The 18,528-nt window shown below is 36.0% G+C and overlaps 1 protein-coding gene across 10 annotated transcripts in view; it reads left to right on the top strand.

Moving 5' to 3' along the window:
• The window catches only part of EPHA6 (EPH receptor A6), an 850,011-nt gene that overhangs the window by 622,950 nt on the left and 208,533 nt on the right, over positions 1 to 18,528 (top strand). The gene's annotated exons all lie outside the window — the stretch shown is intronic.

The raw sequence follows: 18,528 nt of genomic DNA, 5'->3' as shown, positions 1-18,528 counted from the left end.
AAAAATTGGATACAGTTCTAAATTTCTCTCTCGTAAAGAATTAAAAGGTTGTTTATGTTCTACAATTATTTAATAGTGCCACACACTCAATAATGCTGCCTGAGAGACCATGTGCATTCTTACATTGGTGAACAGAAAGATGTGAATTATATGATTATATGATTTGCTTATGTCACACTATAGTTCTTCTAGCATAAGGTAATTAGTTGATTGTTCCCATAGTGATACTTGTGTTGTCAGTCTAATTGTCTGTGTATTTAACTAATGGCTTTTGTCTTTGTAGCCTGTCCAGGTTATCTATTGCTATGTTACAACCCATCCTCAAACTAAACGGTTCAAATAATAATTGTTTCATTTATTCATGATTCTATGGGTGAACAGTCTGGGCTGTGCTCAGGTGGAGCTGTGGGTTTTGTCTTTTGGTCTCACGTGAGGTCACTCCCATAATGGTGGCTCAACTGAACATGTTGTTGTCAGGTGGTTGGTCTAGGGTGTTCTAAGCAGGGATGATTCATCTCTATTCCATATGGCTTCACTTCCACCCACATGCTAGACATCTCAAGGTAGTGTTTCAAGCAGATAAGAAAAAGAGTTGTAAGACCTCTTTAGACATTGGCTCTGAACTCCTACAACATAATTCTGACACTATATCTTGGTCAAAGAGAGTCACAAGGCCAGCCCAAATGTAACAAAGTGAAGAAACAGATTCTACCTCTTGATGAGAAGAGCAACAAAGTCACATTGCAAAGGGGCATGCATACAGAGTTGGGAGGAATTTGTAGTCATGTTTTACAATCCACCATCTAGCTGATGGTTTAAAAAATATCATTATTTTTCAAGCCTAGTTTGAATAACATATTATGAGTTTATTTAATATTTTGTCTCCAAGACCATTTTTGCTTTGCAGTCCTAATGAATGATATTCATGTTTTCCTTATTTAGCAACTATGAGTAGGTACTATGAGGTTTACAAAAATGAATAAAAAAGGAACTCAGGCTCAAGAGGGAAGCTAAGGAAAGTCTAATATATAAGGTAGAAAGGAGACAGAAAGGACAAATACAAAGAAGCAGCATCTTAAGTGAGCAAAACATCCATATAAATCACTATTGAAATTCAAAGAATCTGAAGATAACTGCAAACTAGTCTATCAGATTGCATTAGGGAGATGACATTTGAAAGAGAAGGAATGCCAAGGTGAAGAAAACGCAGTTTAGACAGGGGGAGAGAGAAGTGATAGAATAAGAGATGTGGAGATTGTGAAGAGCAATTTGGGGCAATTTCAAGAGATTTTAGAGTTGGGTGACACTTGCTCTTTATTATACCTAATTTCTCTTCAAAGCCTAGGATTTTCCTTTTTCTTGAAGCAAATATAACTCTAGTCCTGCTTCTTAGTTATTAGTAATGGTTAGTGCCTCTTCAGTTTTAGTTTTTAATGACTTAGAAAGTGTAAAATGATTAAAGAAAAGAGGAATGTTTTTTGATTTTATTGGGCAACTAATAAAAATAAAAAGAAAATGCCTTTCTACTTCATAATTGTTGTGAGAAGCAGATGAGATAAAGTAGAGTTTAATTAACCATCTACCCTTTATCAGAACACTGCCAGTGAAAATGTTCACTACCTCACCAGGAAGACTTTTCCCTTCCTTAGGAGCAGTTCCAATAAATCGAGAATCTTTGTGAGTAACAGTATGCTTCCTTATAGCCCTGTATATAATCTTAAAACACTACACACTGGTACTGGTTCTACAAAATTGAACTTATACAAAGTAAACCTAAGCCTTCTTCTGCACTACTCCATGACCCTTCAGCTATTTGAAGACAACATGTGAACCTCATAAATCTTTCCTTTCTTGCCTAAATTGTCTAAACCTTTCAACCATTTCCATCTGACATGCTTTCTGGATACTTCATCATTCTGATAAACTTCCTCTAGAGAACTAGAGTTTTTCTCTAAATCTTTTCAGAATTGAGCTCAATATTCCAAATATTTTCTAATCAGTGCAGAAACCAGGGCTAGCACCATTCCTTCTAGGCCTCAATTAATGCAGCCTGAGTTTTCATTTGCTTTTTGAAGAGTTGCCACACACTGTTGGCATAGGCACAGTTTACTACCAGCTTGTCCCCAGTGGTCTTTCTCAAATGAGTTGCTTTTAAGCCAGGCCTATTTCTATAGTTGTTCAATTGACTTTATGATGCTGGGCTACATTTTATTTATATACCCACACTGTATATCTATATAAACCATATATATTGTCTATCTATCCAAACTTACATGTTTTCTCATAGTCCCACTTTATAAATATTCCCATTAAATTTCATCAGGTTTATACAGGTGAATTTTCCTAAACTATCCAGGTCGTTCTCCATCTCAATTAGATTAGGCAGTACAATTATCATCCTTTCCAGGGTCATCCCTGAGTTTTTCTGCCTTACAATTTAGCTGTGTGTCTATAATAACTAAGCTGAGAGCTCCCTGTGCTGCAATTATTTAGTACACTTTCTAATTTTTTTCTTTATTAGGTTAACTGTGTTTGCATTGTTGGAATTCTTTATTTTATAGATATCTATCCCTCAACTCTTTATAGAATCTCCGAACATGTGTTTGTACTCAATCTGTAGACAATTTTTTTAAATACCACCCTGAAGTTTAACATCTACAATTATGAACAAGGCTTTTTTCCTAGGCTGTTAGGTATCTTAAAATTAAAGTGATCAGTTTCTCCCAAGTTCACACTTCCAAGGGCTTTATTCAGAACTAAATCAAAGTAACAGTTCCTGATAACTTTTTGAAAGATGGAAACAGCAGCAAGGCAGGAATTTATGATAATTTTTAGCCCCTCATTTATTGCTTTCATGGTGGAATAAATAAACTCACAGGTTGGGAAAGTGTGTTATGTAAGGATTGTTTAGAACTTGAAGCATATGGGCTTTCCATGTAGTTTAATGCAGTTCTTTATTTAAATGGAAACCTCTGATACTCTGTTCCTGCCAGAATCTATCATGTTTTCCTCCTTTGCTTCATCCTATCAGGAAAGGTAGTCTCTCTTTGATATTAATAATAAGCAAGAGTTATTAAAGTTTATAAGCTTGAGATAGGTTTTACTTGTCATCTCTTTCACTCCTCACAATGCTAAAAATCACAAGAATTACATATGTCCATTTTACAAGCAAGGAAATTAAGACTTAGAGAAATTAAATTGTTTGGTCAAAATGAACCAGCTTATACATAATAAAGCCATATTCAGCCACAGAGTACTCTGGTTTCAGAGCCCTTATTAACCACGACTTTATTACAGATAACTTTTTTTTTCAACATCTTCATTGGAGTATAATTGCTTTACAATGGTGTGTTAGTTTCTGCTTCACAACAAAGTGAATCAGCTATACATATACATATATCCCCATATCTCCTCCCTCTTATATCCCCCTCCTACCCTCCTTATCCTACCTCTCTAGGTAGTCACAAAGCACCCAGCTGATCTCCTTGTGCTGTTCATCTGCTTCCAACTAGCTATCGGTTTTACATTTGATAGCGTATATATGTCCATGCTACGCTCTCACTTGGTCCCAGCTTACCCTTCCCTCTCCCCCCGTCCTCAAGTCCATTCTCTACGTCTGCATCTTTATTCCTGTCCTGCCCCTAGGTTCTTCAGAACCATTTTTTTTCTTAGACTCCGTATATATGTGTTAGTATATGGCATTTGTTTTTCTCTTTCTGACTTACTTCGCTCGGTATGACAGACTCTAGGTTCATCCACCTCACTACAAACAACTCAATTTTGTTTCTTTTTATGGCTGAGTAGTATTCCATTGAATATATGCACCACATCTTCTTTATCCATTCACCTGTTGATGGACACTCAGGTTGCTTCCATGTCCTGTCTATTGTAAACAGAGCTGCAATGAACATTGTGGTTCATGACTCTTTTTGAATTACGGTTTTCTTAGGGTATATGCCCAGTAGTGGGATTGCTGGATCATATGGTAATGTTATTTTTAGTTTTTTAAGGAACCTCCATACTGTTCTCCATACTGACTGTATCAATTTACATTCCCACCAACAGTGCAAGAGGGTTCCCTTTTCTCCACACCCTCTCCAGCATTTATTGTTTGTAGATTTTTTTGATCACAGCCATTCTGACTGGTGTGAGGTGATACCTCATTGTAGTTTTGATTTGCATCTCTCTAATGATTAATAATGTTGAGTATTCTTTCATGTGCTTGTTGGCCATCTGTATGTCTTCTTTGGAGAAATGTCTATTTAAGTCTTCTTCCCATTTTTGGATCAGGTTGTTTGTTTTTTGATATTGAGCTGCATGAGCTGCTTGTAAATTTTGGAGTTTGATCCTTTAATGCTTTGTCACTTGCTTCATTTGCAAATGTTTTCTCCCATTCTGAGGGTTGTCTTTTTGTTTTGTTTATGGTATCCTTTGCTGTGCAAAGCTTTTAAGTTTCATTAGGTTTGATTTGTTTATTTTTGTTTTTATTTCCATTTCTCTAGGAGGTGGGCCAAAAAGGATCTTGCTGTGATTTATGTCATGGAGTGTTCTGCGAATGTTTTCCCCTAAGAGTTTGATAGTGTCTGGCCTTACATTTAGGTCTTTAATCCATTTTGAGTTTATTTTTGTGTATGGTGTTAGGGAGTATTCTAATTTCATTCTTTTACATGTAGCTGTCCAGTTTTCGCAGCACCTCTTATTGAAGAGGCTGTCTTTTCTCCATTGTATAGTCTTGCCTCCTTTATCAAAAATAAGGTGACCACAGGTGCATGGATTTATCTCTGGGCTTTCTATCCTGTTCCATTGATCTATATTTCTGTTTTTGTGCCAGTACCATACTGTCTTGATTACTGTAGCTTTGTAGTATAGTCTGAGGTCGGGGAGCCTGATACCTCCAGCTCCGTTTTCCTTTCTTAAGATTGCTTTGGCTATGTGGGGTCTTTTGTGTTTCCATACAAATTGTGGAATTTTTCTTCTAATTCTGTGAAAAATGCCAATGGTAGTTTAATAGGGATTGCATTGAATCTGTAGATTGCTTTGGGTAGTATAGTCATTTTCACAACGTTGATTCTTCCAATCCAAGAACATTGTATATCTCTCCATCTATTTGTATCATCTTTAATTTCTTTCATCAGCATCTTATCGTTTTCTGCATACAGGTCTTTTGTCTCCTTAGGTAGGTTTATTCCTAGATATTTTATTCTTTTTCTTGCAATGGTAAATGGGAGTATTTCTTGATTTCTCTTTCAGATTTTTCATCATTATTGTATAGGAATGCAAGAGATTTCTGTGCATTAACTTTGTATCCTGCTAGTTTATGAAATTTGTTGATTAGCTCTTTTCATTTTCTGGTAACATCTTTAGAATTCTCTATGTATACTATCATGTCATCTGCAAACAGTGACAGCTTACTCCTTCTTTTCTGATTTAGATTACTTTTATTTCTTTTTCTTCTCTGATTCCTGTGGCTAAAACTATGTTGAATATTAGTGGTGAGAGTGGACAACTTTGTCTTGTTCCTGATCTTAGTGGAAATGGTTTCAGTTTTTCACCATTGAGAATGATCTTGGCTGTTCGTTTGTCATAAATGGCCTTTATTATGTTGAGGTAAGTTCCCTCTATGTCTACTTTCTGGCTGGACGGTTTTTATCATAAATTGGTGCTGAATTTTGTCAAAAGATTTTTCTGCATCTCTTGACATGATCATATGGTTTTTATTCTTCAATGTGTTAATATGGTGTATCACACTGATTGATTTGCGTATATTGAAGAATCATTGCATTCCTGGGATAAACCCCACTTGATCATGGTGTATGATCCTTTTAATGTGCTGTTGGTTTCTGTTTGCTAGTATTTTGTTGAGGATTTTTGCATCCATGTCATCAGTGATATTGGCCTGTAGTTTTCTTTCTTTGTGACATCTTTCTCTGGTTATGGTATCAGGGTGATGGTGGCCTCGTAGAATGAATTTGGGAATGTTCCTCCCTCTGCTGTATTTTGGAAGAGTTTGAGAAGTATAGGTGTTAGCTCTTCTGTAAATGTTTGATAGAATTCTCCTGTGAAGCCATCTGGTCCTGGGCTTTTGTTTGTTGGAAGATTTTTAATCACAGTCTCGATTTCATTGCTTGTGATTTTTCTGTTTATATTTTCTACTTCTTCCTGGTTCAGTCTCAAAAGGTTGTGCTTTTCTAAGAATTTGTCCATTTCTTCCAGATCGTCCATTTTATTGGCATAGAGTTGCTTGTAATAATCTCTCATGATCCTTTGTATTTCTCCAGTGTCAGTTGTTACTTCTCTTTCTTCATTTCTAATTCTATTGATTTGAGTCTTCTCCCTTTTTTTCTTGCTGAGTCTGGCTAATGGTTTATCAATTTTGTTTAGCTTCTGAAAGAACCAGCTTTTAGTTTTATTGATCTTTGCTATCATTTCCTTCATTTCTTATTCATTTATTTCTGATTTGATCTTTATGATTTCTTTCCTTCTACTAACTTTAGGTTTTGTTTGTTCTTCTTTCTCTAATTGCTTTAGGTGTAAGTTTAGGTTGTTTATTTGAGATGTTTCTTGTTTCTTGAGGTAGGATTGTATTGCTATAAACTACCCTCTTAGAACTGCTTTTGCTACATCCCATAGGTTTTGGGTCATCGTGTTTCCATTGTCATTTGTTTCTAGTTTTTTTTAATTTGATTTCTTCAGTGATCTCTTGGTTATTAAGTAGTGTATTGTTCAGCCTCCATGTGATTGTATTTCATACAGATTTTTTCCTGTAATTGATATCTAGTCTCATAGCATTGTGGTCAGAAAAGATACTTGATACAATTTTTCAATTTTCTTAAATTTACCAAGGCTTGATTTGTGACCCAAGATATGATCTATCCTGGAAAATGTTCCATGAGCACTTGAAGAGAAAATGTATTCTGTGCATGGAATGTCCTATAAATGTCAATTAAGTCCATCTTGTTTAATGTATCATTTAAAGCTTGTGTTTCTTTATTTATTTTCATTTTGGATGATCTGTCCATTGGTGAAAGTGGGGTGTTAAAGTCCCCTACTATGATTGTGTTACTGTCAATTTCCCCTTTTATGGCTGTTAGTATTTGCATTATGTATTGAGGTGCTCCTATGTTAGGTGCATAAATATTTACAGTTGTTATATCTTCTTCTTGGATTGATCCCTTGATCATTATATAGTGTCCTTCTTTGTCTCTTGTAATAGTCTTTTGTTTTAAAGTCTGTGCTAACTGATATGAGAATTGCTACTCCAGTTTTCTTTTGATTTCCATTTACATGGAATATCTTTTTCCATCCCATCACTTTCAGTTTGTATGTGTCCCTAGGTCTGAAGTGGGTCTCTTGTAGACAGCATATATACGGGTCTTGTTTTTGTATCCATTTAGCCAGTCTATGTCTTTTGGTTGGAGCATTTAATCCATTTACATTTCAGGTAGTTATCGATGTGTATGTTCCTGTTACCATTTTCTGAATTGTTTTGGGTTTGTTATTGTTGGTCTTTTCCTTCTCTTGTGTTTCCCGCCTTGAGAAATTCCTTTAGCATTTGTTGTAAAGCTGGTTTGGTGGTGCTGAAATCTCTTAGCTTTTGCTTGTCTGTAAAGGTTTTAATTTCTCTGTTGAATCTGAATGAGATCCTTGCTTGGTAGAGTAATCTTGGTTGTAGGTTTTTCCCTTTCATCACTTTAAATATGCCCTGCCACTCCCTTCTCACTTGTAGCTTTTCTGCTGAAAGATCACCTGTTAACCTTATGGGGATTCCCTTGTGTGTTATTTTTTATTTTTCCCTTGCTGCTTTTAACATGTTTTCATTGTATTTAATTTTTGATAGTGTGATTAGTATGTGTCTTGACTTTTCTCCTTGGATTTATCATGTATGGGACTTCCTGCACTTCCTGGACTTCATTGACTATTTCCTTTCCCATATTAGGGATATTTTCAACTATAATCTCTTCAAATATTTTCTCAGTCCTTTTCTTTTACTCTTCTTCTTCTGGACCCCTATAATTCAAATGTTGGTGCATTTAATGTTGTCCCAGAGGTCTCTTAGACTATCCTCAATTCTTTTCATTGTTTTCTCTCTATTCTGCTGTGCAGTAGTTATTTCCACTATTTTATCTTCCAGGTCACTTATCTCTGCTTCTGCCTCCGTTATTCTGCTACTGTTTCCTTCTAGAGATTTTTTAATTTCTTGTATTGTGTTGTTCATCATTGTTGGTTTGCACTTTATTTCTTTTAGGTCCCTGTTATACATTTCTTGTATTTTCTCTATTCTATTTCCAAGATTTTGGATCATCTTTACTATCACTACTCTGAATTCTTTTTCAGGTAGACTGCCTATTTCCTGTTCTTTTTTTTGTCTGGTGGGTTTTAACCTTGCTCCTTTATCTGCTGTGTGTTTTTGTGTCTTCTCATTTTGCTTAACTTACTGTCTTGGGGTCTCTTTTCGCAGGCTGCAGTTCGTGGTTCCTGTTGTTTTTGGTGTCTGCCCCCAATGGCTAAGGTTGGTTCAGTGGGTTGTGTAGGCTTCCAGGTGGAGGGAACTAGTGCCTGTGTTCTGGTGGATGAGGCTGGATCTTGTCTTTCTGGTGGGCAGGACCACATCCGGTGGTATGTTTTGTGGTGTCTGTGACCTTATTATGATTTTAGGCAACCTCTCTGCCAATGGGTGAGATTGTGTTCCTGTCTTGCTAGTTGTTTTCCATAGGGTGTCCAGCACTGTATCTTGCTGGTCATTGAGTGGAGCTGGGTCTTAGCATTGAGATGGAGATATCTAAGAGAGCTTTTAATATGTGGATCTTGGAGATCTCTGGTGGAGCACTGTCCTGAACTCAGCTCTCCCACATCAGAGGCACATCCCTGACTCCCGGATGGAGCACCAAGACCCTGTCAGCCACATGACATCAGTCTTTCAAAGTTCCACACCAGTGTTCCATTGTCCACAACCTCTCCAAAAGGATTGTTTCCTTGATGGGTAAATTCTCTGGCCTTCTCTTTATTCTCTCCTATATTTTGAGCTCCAGGTGTGGGTCCTCAGGCAAGTCCCTTCATCTCTCCAGGGCTCTGCTTTATCTTTCGGCGGACTGACTGGGACTCTGCAGCGTCCTGCCTGCTGGCCATGCCCTCAAGCCCTGCTGCTGCTGCGGAGAGAAGACAGTGCCACAGATAACTTTTTATGTTTGTGAATCTACACTTCCTCCATAAGGATATCTTCTTCCAGCACTTGTGCAATTGCTTTTTCTTAAACTATCCTTCTTTACCACAATCTTCATTTGTCTTAGGTGAATTTGTCTGTTTCTTGCTTCTATTCCAGCCATCTGTCGATCTTTTATCAGCAGTCACTTCCCAGCTCCATGATGTGAGAACTGCATCCTAGTTGCTCAAAGATTGCTGTGATCTGTCGGGGTAGATTGGGTTGTCACTACTACCACTACCTAACTCTATGTACATTGATCCACCAAAAAACCAAGTGCCTTAGCAGGACCAACATTGATGTGGATATTGACTATTGTCATGAGGTGATTCTTTAAGGTGAGATTACAAATTTCCCTCATTTGAAGCATGATTCTCATTTCTTATATGCTACATCAACCTTTCAGCAAACCCTGTCAGCTCTGTCTTCAAAATATATCACAGATTTTAGCCATTTTTTAACACTTCACAGCTCTATCCCTGGCCCAACCCACCAACATCTCTCCTGGCCTCCCTTCTCCCACCTTTGCCCTTCTATAGTATGTTCTCCACCCATAGCACTGGAGTATCCCTTCGAATGTAAAGCAGATTGTTTCAGTCTGCTCAAAACCCTCTAATCACTTCTTGAGTCATGGTAAAAGCTGTTTCACCTACCCAGCTCCCTCTTTAACTTCATCTCCTATAACCTCTCCCTTGCTCACTGCTCTTTGGAACCAATTTATTCCTTCCTCTTCTTCAAACATGTCTCATGGACTCCCATCTCAAGACCTTTGTACTTGATGCCCCATCGAGTTACACCATGGCTCCTACCTCACTCCCTCACATCCTTCAACCCCAGGGCAATGTTACTTTATCAGAAAAACCTCTAAGGACATTTATTTTTTGTGTTTTTTTAATTGAAGTATAGTTGACTTACAATGTGTTAATTTCTGCTGTACAGCAAAGTGACTCAGTTATACATATATATATATATACATTCTTTTTCATATTCTTTTCCAATATGATTTATCACTGGATATTGAATATAGTTCCCATGTGCTATACAGTAGGACCTTGTTCATCCATTCTATATATACCAGTTTGCATCTGCTAATCCCAAACTCCCAATCCATCCCTCTCCCAACACCCTCCCCCTTGGGAACCACCAGTCTATCCTCTATGTCTCTGGTTCTGTTTCTGTTTTGTAGATAGGTTCATTTGTGTCATATTTTAGACTCCACATATAAGTGATATCATATGGTGTTTGTCTTTTCTGTCTGACTTATTCTACTTAGTAGGATAATCTCTAGGTCCATCCATGTTGCTGCAAATGGCATTATTTTGTTCCTTTTTATGGCTAGGTAATATTCCATTGTATATATGTACCACATCTTCTTTATCCATTCATCTGTCAATGGACATTTAGGTTGTTTCCATGTCTTGGCTATTGTGAGTAGTGCTGTTATGAACATAGGTATGCATGTATCATTCTGAATTATAGTTTTGTCTGGATATATGCCCAGGAATGGGATTGCTGGATCTTATGGTAATTCTATTTTTAGTTTTCTGAGGAACCTCCATACTGTTTTCCATAGTGGCTGCACCAACTTACATTCCCACCAACAGTGTAGGAGGGTTCCCTTTTCTCCACACCCTCTCCAGCATTTGTTATTTGTAGACTTTTTAATCATGGCCATTCTGACCAGTGTGAGGTAGTACCTCATTGTAGTTTTGATTCGCATTTCTCTAATAATTAGCAATTTTGAGCACCTTTTCATGTGCCTATTGGCTGGCCATCTGTATTTCTTCTTCAGAGAAATGTCTCTTTAGGTCTTCTGCCCATTTTTCGAGTGGGTTGTTTGTTTTTTTGTTGTTGAGTTGTCTGAGCTGTTTGTGTGTTTTGGAAATTAAGCCCTTGTCAGTTGCATCTTTTGCAAATATTTTCTCCCATTCCATACGTTGTCTTTTCGTTTTGTTTATGGTTTCCTTTGCTGTGCAAAAGCTTTTAAGTTTAATTAGGTGCCATTTGTTTATTTTTGTTTTTATTTCTATTGCCTTGGGAGGTGACCAAAGAAAACATTGGTATGATTTATGTCAGAGAATGTTTTGCCTATGTTCTCTTCTAGGAGTTTTATGGTGTCATGTCTTATGTTTAAGTCTTTAAGCCATCTTGAGTTTATTTGTGTGTGGTGAGAGGGCATGTTCTAACTTCATTGATTTACATGTGACTGTCCAACTTTCCCAACACCACTTGCTGAAGAGGCTGTCTTTTTCCTATTGTATATTCTTGCCTCCCTTGTTGAAGATTAATTGACCATAGGTGTGTGGGTTTATTTCTGGGCTCTGTATCTGGTTCCATTGATCCATATGTGTGTTTTGGGGCCAATACCATTCTGTTTTGATTACTGTAGTTTTGTAGTATTGTCTGAAGTCTGGAATGATTATGCCTCTTGCTTTGTTCTTTTTTTGTCAGGATTGCTTTCACAATTCTGGGTCTTTTATGGCTCCATATGAATTTTAGGATTATTTGCTCTAGTTCTGTGAGAAAGGTCATGGGTAATTTGATAGAGATCATGTTAAATCTGTAGATTGTTTTTGGTAGTATGGCCATTTTAACAGTTTTCTTCTAATCCAAGAACATGGGATATCTTTCCATTTCTTTGAATCATCTTCAATTTCCTATATTAATTTTTTAATTAATGCTTTATAGTTTTCAGTGTATGTCACAACCTTGTTGAGGTTTATTCCCAAATTTTTTACTTTTTTGTGTTGCAACTTTAAAAGGTATTGTTTTTTTACACTCCCTTTCTGATATTTCATTGTTGGTATAAAGAACTGCAACTGATTTCTGTATGTAAATCTTATATCCTGCTACTTTGCTGAATTCATTTATCAGTTCTAGTAGATTTTGTTTGGAGTCTATAGGATTTTCTATATATGGTATCATGTCATCTGCATATAATGGCAATTTTACCTCTTCCCTTCCAATTTGGATACCTTTTATTTATTTTTCTTACCTGATTGCTGTGGCTAAGACTTCCAATACTATGTTGAATAGAAGAGGTGAGAGTGGGCATCCTTTTCTTGTTCCAGATTTAGTGAGAAGACTTTCACCTTTTCCCCATTGAGTACTGTATTGGCTGTGGGTTTGTCATAAATAGCTTTTATTATTTTGAGATATGTTCCCTCTATACCCACTTTGGTAAAAGTTTTTATCATGAATGGATGTTGAGCCTCTAAGGACATTTATAGAGTAGCAACATTCCTCCCACACTCCCTTTCCCCCTTACTCTGCCTTTTCTTTTCAGCAGTTGTTACCAACTGACATATATTTGTTCTATTTTGTTTTTTCCATTATCTGTCATCCTCTTTGTCTCTCTCACTCACTTCTGTGTCCTCAGCCATGTGGAAGGTGCTACATAAACTTTAATGAATGGATATTTGAATAGAATTTACAATATAAAAAATGATAAAAGTATTCATACATTAAATGAATTTTATCCTCAAAAGGATCATAGCCTGGTGTAGGATTGGAGTGAGAAAGCCAAGATAGTAATTCACCTTATACATGCCAGGGTTGAGTGTTGTGATGGAGACATGATAAGGGACCATCAGCCTCTCAGAGAAAATGCAGACAAGTTAAACTGAGGAATCAAAGAAGACCAACACAAGAGATGACTTCATCCTAAAGAGACTGGAGAGCAACTAAAGAATGTTAGAAGAATTACACAACCTTGCAATTAAAATGATTATGGTGATGTCTTGTGGAAGGAGGATTTCAATAAGCAGTGACTGGCAGTAGAGAAACCAATAAGAATGCAGGGATTCAGCAAGACACATAGAACAAGTCTCAGTTTCTGTTTTAATTTTCAAAACCAAAGTGGCTTGCACATATCCAAAAAGTTAAAGAAAATAGAAGGGCTTGTAATGAAAAGCACAAGCATTCCATTCTTCCTCTTGACTCTCCATCCAACTCCAAGTCCTATTCATCTGTGGCAGTACTTTTCAACTCACTCTGTTTTGTTTAACTCACTCTATTTTGCAAGTCCCATGATTACTTCCATATCTATTTTTCCTTTAGACATTGTCTGTTGACTTCCTTTTATCATAAAGATTTAGCTTCCTTAGACACCCACCTCTCCTCTCAATGTAGTTGTTAACCCGTGTAACTGATGTTCCTTTTTTAACTTTAAATATTAAAGTCTTGTATATTATTCCAACATATATACATGCTATATTTTATACTTATGGCAGTTTCTTACCTATAATTAAAGTGGAAATGTAAAAACAGCTTATTTTCAAATTACTATGTGGTGTTTGTAAAATGTTTTGGCCTTTTCTGCTAAGATTTCTAATACAGGAGCTCCTGGTACTCAGATGTCATTTTTTGTCAAGCTGAAAACAGAGAAAGATTTAGCCACTTTTAACCTGACTACTGAATTTTGTAGGTCCTTTTTAATGATGCCACCTTCTCCAGAGTAGGTTTGTTCTTCTATGTCCTATCGGTAATGCGTGAATGCATGGCTGAGCCTCTCCAGGAAGGCTTCAGCAAACTATGGCCCACAGGCCAAATTGCCAGTTTTATTGGGACACAGCCCCGCACATCTGTTTAGTCATTGTCTATAGCTGCCCTCATGCTACAACTGCAGAATTAAGTAATATTAAGTAGTTGCAATAGAGTCAGAATTTTCCACAAGCCTAAAATATTTTTTATCTGGCCCTTGGAGAAAAAAAAAAAAAAAACCTGGCTCTACACTGTTCTAAGACTAGAGCAACATCCAGTATATCCAAATTCTGCCACATGAGCACCTGCATTCCTAAGTCCTATTCCCCTGCTTCCATTTGGATTAATACGTGGGGCTCATCCTTTATCCTGGTCATTTAGTTAAAGCCACTATTTCCTCTATCACAGGATCTTCCTCTTTGTCTATCTATCATCATCATTTTGCTGAAACAAACCTTCCATTTGCTTCCTAACTGAGAGTGGAAAGTTTGCAGATGAGTTATATTTTCTTTTAGATCTGAAAATGTCTTTTCAATAAATGCAATAAGTAATTTGGGCATAGAATTGTAAGTTAAAAATATTTTTCCCTCTGGAGGCTTTGATTGAGACATTTTGGGCACTTAGGGACCTGTTTTATTGGAGATACTCAAATGCCAATATGTGGTTTGTATTTTCCCTGGGAATTTATTTTTCTAGGAAAGGATCTTCTGACATTTTGTAGGAATTAGTGCTCAGTTGTTCCCTTTAAGATTTTCAGAATATACCCTTGCCCTGTTTGGGGCCCACTTCTCACTCCTGCACTTTGCCATAATGGGTGCACCTGAGCCAGGAGTCCATCTGTGGTTCTGCCATGTGAATTTCTCTCCTCTCAACTAAGCAATCTTTTATCTTCCTTTTTGTACCCTACTACACATATCAATACTCCCCAATCACTTTCCATGCTTAAAAATTTGCTAAGCTCTCATCTACTGAAGTCCCATTTCTGGTGCTTTATCCGAAAGGATTACACCTAGTGATTTTCTTTTCTATTATTACAGGGGCGTCAGACTGGGAAAGGAGATAGGCACATGTTTATGCTACCATCTTTAAACAATTGCCAGACCTACTATGTTTTCAATGCTCTACAAAATGAGACAAGCCCTGGAGATACCTCAAAAATAAATGTATTCTTCTAATGTATATTGATTTTTGACTCTCTCACTTATTTTAACCCAACGCCCTTTTCATGTTATTTCTCACAACATGATATAAGACTATTAGAATTGTTTCCTATTTATCTTCCTAAATAAACTTTAAATTTCTAACATTAAAAATCCATGTGATTCAAAATATTTTGTTAAAGAGCATGTTGGGCTTACTTTTGATTAAATACAACATAAAAGCAAATGACGGATCAAAAAATAGATTGATCTGTTTTTATCTAAAGATAGCAGCTAGTGTATGGAAATACTAGTTTTATAATAACTCAAATAAAAATTTCCCTGTATATGCAGACTAAATGCAATATATTTTACTCAAGTTGTGGATATTTTTCTGTTGTTATTTAGCAGCATCCATGACAAGTGACATGCAGCTTTTGTTTATTCCATTAACATAAACATGAAATATTCCTGTTCATGCTTTTCTATGCAATGAAATTCAAAGGAATCATCTGGCCTTCCATTATTTAAAAAATAAAAAAAAAAGAAACAATGACAAAAAAATTATTTAGCATCTTTCTCTGCTCTGCTTGCAGTCTTATAGAATGGTCAAAATGTTTTTTAAAGTTTCTGAAAATTCTACTGCTCATTAATCTCAATTTCAACGAGTCATATGATATATATTCACATTATTATAAATGTATTTTTCTTTACTTCTGTCTTCCATTAGCCTATTGAGGTTTTTTCTTTTAATTTACATGTTTAAATTTGATTTTAAAATGCAATGTGATAAAACTCAGAAAGCACTTGAAACATGATAATACTGCGGCTGTCAACCATTTCTTGAGCTTTTAATCTAATAAATAAGACTAGATGTTGTTTATGTGATTTTAACAGATACTCTTGCAGAGCTCAAGTAGCAGAGTTCAACCCATTATTTTCCCTTTCAAACATGATAACTGGTGTCATCTAATCTGGGATGGCTACTGCTATTCATGGCTAATTTGGGGACACTGGAATTAATATATAGTCTTAAATTTGGAGTTGCAAGTACCATACCAAAAGTGTAGATTTTGAATGGATTAAAAATCTAAGGATCTGCTTAAGAAATACGTTCCTAGAAGGCTAGGTTGATAAGAATTTTCAAGGTATATATTCCATATACTGTTTATATCCTTAAAAAAAACAAAACCCAGAATTTTCTTACTGGATGAGAGCAGTAACCCACCCCAGCAATGAGAGTAGTACTAGTAGACATTATGGAGAAGAGTGTTTATCTCCACTGAGATTCCAAAATATATGGTTGTCCTCTGGACATCCCTGAATTAATTAGTTCTAATACTATCAGTGGTTTATTTAAACAAGCTTGAAGGTCCTACTACTTGCTAAATTTCCACAATTTGTTAGTTCAGTAATGCACATTTTAAATGAATTAATTTATATAAAGAGCTTAAAATAATGTTTAGCACCTACTTTGCTATTATTATTCTTTTCATGTAATAGGAGGCAATGAGTAAAAGTATATTAAGAAATAGTTTTTCAATGGCCATGCTCAAGCTCAAAGGGTTGCCTATTCTAACACTTTGTGAACAATATTTTCATAATTTCTAAGGTGACATTCAGTACTAGGGATAACAGTCCTGGACTTTAGTTTCTTAAATCTCTCAACAAGGAGGTATATAAAAACATTCCAAAAATGGAAAGCAAAAATTGACAGTAGAAGTATAATCAAAAATTGATAAATCTGCCAATATGGTAGGAATTTCTGATACACTTTCTTTAATAATTGCTAGATCAAGTAGAAAATAACCAGTGAGGCTACAGGGAGTGAGGAATATAATTAACAGATTCTATCTTATGGATATATAGATAGAATGATAAACCTAAATTTGCCAAATCACATTCCCTTTATTTTTATTTTTTTAAGTTATTACAAAATATTGGCTATCTCCCCATATTGTATTATACATCCTTGTAGCCTATCTTACACCTAATACTTTGTACCTCCCACTCCCCCACTCTTGTGTGCCCCTCCCTCCTTCCTCTCCCCACTGGTAACCACTAGTTCTTTATATCCGTGAATCTGCTTCTTTTTTGTTATATTAACTAGTTTGCTGTACTTTTTAGATTCCACATATAAGTGATATCATACAGTATTTGTCTTTCTCTGTCTGACTTATTTCACTCAGCATAATGCCCTCCAAGTCCATCCATTTATATATATGTATGTATATATATATATATATATATATATATATATCACATCTTCTTTATCCATTCTTCTGTTGATAGACACAACTGGTTGCTTCCATATCTTGGCAAATGTAAAAATAATGCTGTTATTAACATTGGGATGCATGTATCTTTTCCAGTTAGTGGTTTTCTTTGTTTTTTGTTTCTTTTTTGTTTGTTTGTTTTTTGTTTTTTGTTTCTTTTTCAGATATATACCCAGGAGTAGAGTTTCTGGGTCAAATGGTCGTTCTATTTTTAGTTTTTTGAGGACCCTCCATACTGCTTTCCACAGTGGCTGCACCAGTTTACATTCCCACCAACAGTGTACTATAGCTCCCCTTTTTCCATATCCAAATTTGTTATTTGTATTCTTTTTGATGATAGCCATTCTGACAAGTGTGAGGTGATATCTCATTGTGGTTTTGATTTACATTACATTTTGACTTACATTACATGATGATTAGCGATGTTGAGTATCTTTTCATGTGCCTTTTGCCTATCTTTTCATGTGCCTTTTGCCTATCTGTATGTCTTCTTTGGAAAAATGTCTATTCAGGAGTTCTGCCCATTTTTAAATCAGGTTGTTTTCTTGATGTTGAGTCGTATGAGCTCTTTGTATATGTTGGTTAGTAGTCTCTTATTGGTCATATCAGTTGCAAGTATTTTCTCCCATTAAGTAGGTTGTCTTCTTGTTTGGTTTCCTTTGCTGTGCCAAAGCTTTTAATTATAATTAGGTCCCATTTGTTTATGTTTGCTTTTATTCCCTTTACTTTAGGAGACAGATCCAAAAAATATTGCTGCCATTTATGTCAAAGAGTATTCTGCCTATGTTTTCCTCTAGGAGTTTTATAGTGTCCAGTCTTACATTTAGGCCTTTATTCCATTGTGAGTATATTTTTGTATATGGTGTTAGAGAATGTTCTAATTTCATCCTTTTACATGTAGCTGTCCAGTTTTCCCAGAACCACAAAGTTCCCAGACTGTCTCTTCTCCATTGTGTATTCTTGCCTCCTTTGTCTAGATTAGGTGACCATAAGTGTGTGGGTTTATTTCTGGGCTCTCTATCCTGTTCCATGGATCTATGTTTCTGTTTTGGTGCCAATATCAAACTGTTTTGACTACTGTAGCTTTGTAGAACAGTCTGAAGGCAGGGATCCTGATTCCTCCAGCTCTGTTCTCCTTTCTCAAGATTGTTTTTGCTATTTGGGGGTCTTTTGCACTTCCATACAAATTTTAAGATTATTTGTTCTACTTTTGTGAAAAATGCTATTGGTGTTTGATAGGGATTGCACTGAATGTAGATTGCCTTGGGTAGTATGGTCATCTTAACAATATTGATTCTTCCAGTTGAAGAATGCAGTATATCTTTCCATTAGTGTGATATTTTCAATTTCTTTCATTAGTGTCTTACGTTTTCCTAGTATAGTCTTTTTTTCCTAGTATAGGTCTTCTGTATTCTTAGGTAGGTTTATTCTT

Source organism: Kogia breviceps, chromosome 5 (assembly GCF_026419965.1).
Source record: "Kogia breviceps isolate mKogBre1 chromosome 5, mKogBre1 haplotype 1, whole genome shotgun sequence".
Classification (NCBI taxonomy): domain Eukaryota; kingdom Metazoa; phylum Chordata; class Mammalia; order Artiodactyla; family Physeteridae; genus Kogia; species Kogia breviceps.
This window is presented reverse-complemented; position numbering and strand designations above follow the sequence as displayed.